The 6,000-nt window shown below is 40.1% G+C and overlaps 1 long non-coding RNA gene across 1 annotated transcript; it reads right to left on the bottom strand.

The window, feature by feature from the left end:
- Window positions 1–3,822: 3,822 nt before the first annotated feature.
- On the bottom strand, window positions 3,823–5,462 carry LOC124644564. The gene is made up of 3 exons (XR_006986085.1): window positions 5,317–5,462; window positions 4,814–4,956; window positions 3,823–4,216 (listed from the first exon to the last, which is right to left on the bottom strand). It is a non-coding gene; the product is annotated as an uncharacterized LOC124644564 (long non-coding RNA).
- Between the last annotated feature and the right edge of the window lie 538 nt (window positions 5,463–6,000).

Below are 6,000 nucleotides of genomic sequence, written 5' to 3'. Positions count from 1 at the left end.
CCAAAGTGCCACGGCAAGCTGCGCTACCTGCAGGAAGTTTGGGCGCCCAGGAGCCAGCTCGCACAGAACTGCAGCCAGGGACTGTCCGGCGCGCATTCACGCGGAGTCCCGCGCCATAGCTGGAACCAGTTACTCCGCCGTCCATGGGTAAGGTAGCGCAGCTAAACCTGCAAGGCTCAGCCCTGGCGACTGCGGAGCTTCCGGTGATCGCAAAGGCCATGGGGGTTAACCTCGTGTTGGCACAGGAGCCCTACTGTGGAAGTTCAGCGCCTATACAAAATCAAAAATCTTCAAGCCCCTGTAACTTCTGAAAAAGCCTAATTTGTTATCTCACTTTTAATATATATTAACGAATTAATTTATTAATTTAAAACAAAATTTTCAAAGTGTACAATAAATCAGCTTAATCGGTTAAGACTTAAGAATTGAGTTCAAAGAATTCACCGTAACACACATACATACAAAGCAAGTTAAATAAAAGCTTTTAATAAAGAAATAAATAAGTAATGATGCAGCCATGACGCATACACACAAAAGTATAAGAAAACAAAAAAATGCGAACTAAATAAATTACAACATTAAACGTATATTATTAAATGGAGAAAGTGAAGGAACTTTTTAGGAGTTTACATCCGCCTCGGAAGAAGGTTACGCATCCGGACTTACAGATTTAAGGGTCGCTTCCTCCGCCTATTGTGGGGGGCCGGCGCTCGACCGTACATTTCATTATATTGCTCAAAAGCAATCGATGAATCAGATGGCGGGCCGACCTCCCCGAGTTCATCCACAACTATCTTATGTGCCTACGTCCTATGATGGCTTTTGAACACTACTGGCATGGGGACCACAAAGACATGAATAAATTGATAACGATTGATAACAAGTCCAAATCGGTATCGCTACCAAACGACGGGGGTAAGATGTATTAATTCAGAGTGGGCGAGCTATACTTGTGTAAGCTATAAATGAACTTTCTTTGTATGTGTAACCTCAATAGCACTTAACAGTAGCAGACATATACAGACTATGTGTGCAATTTACACACGCAAGTTTGTCTCATCCACTTTAGTAAGATAAAAATTACCCTAAACATTTGCTCATCACCCGGTGACTCCCGGCATACCCAGGACTGACAGAACAGTGGATCAACACAAAGTAGACTTATGATGATGTCAAACAATAAATTGATTTAATCATGTCAAGTAATGCCTTCCACTAACGAATTAGATTTGCTTATAATACAGATGAAAGTTAAGAAGTTAAAATTACCTTAAATTAAATATTCTTAAATTCTATAATATGCAGCCTAGTGTTCTATTTATTTAATTTAACTCAAATTACTTTAACTAAATACTGGGCTAAGAATGAAATTATCAACCAAAGTCAGAATCATTCATTGAAACTTGGCTAATTGGATTAGCATATTTGAAGACGTTACAAATTGGAATAATAGATTTCAGATTGGAATAGTACACCATGAGTGTTTGTTTTTTTGTGTTGACTGTTATATTCTGACTGTATTATGTGAAAACATAGAAATGTCTGGTGTCTCTCTACTGCTACCCGCTGGTAACACTTCATAGGGGTTGCTAGAAACACATGCATAGCCATGTTGAACAACAAATGTGACAACGGACGTCACTGTCCAAACCATACTTGTCCTCACAATCTATCTCACGTAATTCCGTCACGAACATAATAGTTGTGGTGTCGCAGTCAGCATTCTACACTACAGGATGTCAGCATACTGAAGTAACATGAAGGGAGTACCGTCACTCGTGCTCCGTGCGACACAGCTCGGCGCGGCACTCGCACGAGCGCCACTCGCACGCGTGTGCCCGCCAGCTCTCTGCGCCGGCAGCGAGCACGCGGCAGAACACCCCTCACGCGCCCCCAACAACCCTGTAAGCGTACACACGTGCGCAGTTAGCGGTGCACTAGTCAAGCATATGTCAGGCTTTGTGTAGCTAGTCTTTAACTGAAGATGCATCTCATACAGTGCCTGAAAGCAACCCAGAAGTAGCACGAAGCGTTTCCCGGCTTTGTCACCCCCCACCCCCGTGTATCATCGATGTGGACTAAGCTACAGGTTTAGGTTTTCGATGACTATAAGTAATAGAACAAGCTCAGTCTCAAAATTACATAACATTTAAAACAGTAGTTTAAGCGTTATGAGCAATCAAAGTTACACCATTTTTAACCGACTTCCCAAAAAGGAGGAGGACTTCCCAAAAAGCATTGATAAATGGAAAATTTTTTATGATAATAGGTACTACAGCGGTAGGAAGCAGAGCATCCTTTACAGGCGAGGTACTTGACATAACCACTGCACTCACAGACAGTCCAACACCAGCACAAGGCACTCCGCCAGTAAAACTAGCAATGGCCACATTGCTCACCTCACTTCTAGCATTGCTAGCACTTCTATCTCATTTCCACGCCAAGCAGAACGGTATTGTGCCATTGCGGACTGTAGTGACACACACATACGTAGCTATGTAAGTGCACGTACATGGTCAGGTATAGCAAGGTGTCGCGAGCATTATTCCCGATCCCATACTTCGGTCTGGTTGAGATCCTCGTTCCTAATTGTTGTTTCTAAATTACTATATAATTGGTGTGTAACTATATCATATTTTGAAGTACTTAAGTGTTTGTAACAATTCCATATTGGTGAACTATAGTGCTATGTTAAAGTACAAAAAAATAAAACCGACTAGCAAAAACACTGAAAAGCAAAAAAAAAAATTCTCTTTTTGGTTTTATTTTTTTGTAAAAAGTTTTTTCTTTTTGGCTTTTCAGTGACAAGCATAGTTGTCACTATCCGCATTTGTGGAAAGTTCTCATCAATACGAATAATATAATCCCAAACACGAGGCAGTTCACTCATTCAGTTGTCGAGTACCCTCGACCTTCTCTGGTCTCCATCATCAGGTCAGCTTCATTCTTTCACCATTGCAAAGTGTTATCAGACGTACACGTCTTTGTCAAGTTTTTAATCTATGCCTACAATTTTCGAAGTTGCCCTCGATTTCTCAGGGTTCCGATCATCAGATTGACCTGATGATTATGGGACCACCTGGAAGGTATACCTTATCAAACAACCAAAAAAATTTGCAATTCGGTCGAGGCGTCTTCGAGCAATCAGTGAACATACATAAAAAAAAAAATCCTGATGAATTGAGAACCTTCTCCTTTTTGGGAAGTCGGTTAAAAATAAATAACTTTGTTGTCAAGCATTTTATTGAATACTAGCTTCTGCCAGCGGTTTCACCCGCATCCCGTGAGAACTACTTCTCGTACTGGGATAAAAAGTAGCCTATAGCCTTCCTCAATAAATGCGCTATCTAACACTGAAAGAAATTTTTCAAATCGGACCAGTAGTTCCTGAGATTTGCGCGTTCAAACAAACAAACTCTTCCGCTTTATAATATTAGTATAGATGAATATCCATCCGGGCGGGCACACTTGTACACTGACAGAAAGCATTTCAAACGAAGCTTGCAATGAGGGTTTTCTAAAATGGCGTCCACGAGGTGGCAGCACCGAGTCGTCAGGTCCAGGTAACTGTCAAAGTGCTTATCTTTACTATGAATAGTGAACGATTTTAGTGTTTTTTTTTAATTTATAATTAAAGCACTGCATTATTGTTTTACTATTACGGTTGAGCAAATAAAAAAAACTAAATCATATTGTGTTAACAAATTTTTCAACAAGCTTTTCCTTAGTACCAGTGACTTTTGCACCCTCTCTCTTAGCTCAATTTTTAGTTCGGAAACCTTATTCTGACCGTAGTCCATAATAAAATCAATAACACTTCCAATATAACAGAATTTCAATAAACAATAAGTTCGGCACCTACAATTCCATACTATTTGACAGCTGTTTGGACCTGATGCATACGTGGCGCCACCCGGTGGCAGAAAAAATTGAAAAAACCCTCATTGCCACCATGCGCATGTAAACAAACAATTTATAACATAATATGCTTTAAAACCAATTGACCTTTGTCAGTTTAGTATAGACTAGCCGTTTTCCCGCAGTACCACCTGCGTTCCGTGGGAACTACTGCTCGTACCGGGTTAAAATATAGCCTATGTTACTCACACATAATGTAGCTTTATAATGAGTATTGCAATACTTACAGGAGACTGTCAGACTTCACACTACTGGAGTTCTACTCGTGTAGTTTCACTCGCATTATCCATGGCTGACTCTAAAGACAATAAAAATTATTGTTATTATCAGAATTTTTAAACTTTGTAATGCTGATAAATGGACATTAGCACTTGCAACTAGAGACCTAAGATTTGTGGCAATGCGTTTAGTGAATTTAGTTCAATTTAGTAATAATTATGATGATTAATAATCATTGGCTCATTATTATGAAATTTTTATTCTATTTACTTTGTTTGCAATTTTTTTTTTTTTGTTTTTGGTGTATTTTATTTTTTTCTTTGTGCTAATTAACATATATTAACGTATTTAATTTAATGTGATTAGGTACGACATACCCAATACCCGATACCAGAGAAGGTCGAGGCAACTCCACGACTGATATGTTAACTTCCTCGTTCCTACATTATTCATATTCATGAGAACTTTAGACTAATGCAGATAGGGACAACTATGCTTATCAATGAAAATCCAAAAATATAAAACCATCCATCCTCCGAGCCTTTTTCTGAACTATGTTGGGGTCGGCTTCCAGTCTAACTAAGTCAAAATAACTAGAATTATGGTAAGGATTTCTCCCGGGACGCGGAACGGTAAACTGCTAGTGTCTAATAAGAAGCAAGGCAAGGAGACGTACCGTCAGAAACGCATCGCGCGCCACGTCACTCAGCAGGAGCTCGCTCGCACAGCTCGGCGCGGCACTCGCACGCGTGTGCCCGCCAGCTCTCTGCGCCGGCAGCGAGCACGCGGCAGAACACCCCTCACGCGCCCCCAACAACCCTGTAAGCGTACACACGTGCGCAGTTAGCGGTGCACTAGTCAAGCGTGCCGCGTGCAAGCTCCCCGCAGCAGCAGCAGCGGCGAGAGCGCGGTCACGGCGCGCCGCAATGCACATGCCTCACTCACTAGCTTATGTTATCTCACAGGCAGAAAACGCTAAATAACGTCGCAATCAGCGTTCAATATGAGTACACACGGTCCCAGGATGCAATGAGAACTATTTGGTTGCGCAAATCATCCATATTCAGCCAAATAAATTAAAGGTATTGTCTAACGAAGCCCACGTGGACGCCGGCCGGGTGTCAAGCGAATAGAACAGCAGCAACGATACTTGGATATTTATTGAAATGCAGAACTTACCCATGTTAAGAGTTTGCTTCAATGGTAAACGAAAATTCGATACAGATGTAGCATATTTTAGCAATATAAAGCGAAAGAAACCGAAGGGCGAGGAATGGAGGAACGAAGATTTGTAAAATCAACTGTCAATGTGCAAATTGCAAATTTGCAATGCAACAGCAACCCATAAACAGGAAACAGTGTGACCAATATTACACAGACTGATAAAGTAGGTACTGCAAAAATCTTCGTAACTTTATATAGAGAAAAGTGCATAAGCTTTGTTACCGCTATAACAATAAATATCTGAAACAAAATTAAATTATAAATTTAAAAAAACCCCCGACCCAAAAAAGTACGCAATTATTATGACAAAAGGTTAAAAACGCTAAACCCTATAAAAAGCAAAAAATAACTTTTAACACTTCGTAAGTAAAAACTAAAGCATATCTGACTAAATTAAATTTTGTCGTGTCGGGGGACCGCTCTAATTATTTAATTAAGATTCGTGTTTTTTTATATACGAATGTTGTAATTAGGTAGGTACCTATCATTTGATTTATGTAAGTATTTTTGAAGGTAAAAAGCGGTCCCCCGACACTTCAAAATTTAGTTTAGTCTGACATGCTTTAGTTGGTACTTACGAAGTGTTAAAAGTTATTTTTTGCTTTTTATAGGGTTTAGCGTTTTTAACCTTTTGTCATA

This window comes from Helicoverpa zea, chromosome 30 (genome assembly GCF_022581195.2).
Source record: "Helicoverpa zea isolate HzStark_Cry1AcR chromosome 30, ilHelZeax1.1, whole genome shotgun sequence".
NCBI classification, from domain to species: Eukaryota; Metazoa; Arthropoda; class Insecta; order Lepidoptera; family Noctuidae; genus Helicoverpa; species Helicoverpa zea.
This window is presented reverse-complemented; position numbering and strand designations above follow the sequence as displayed.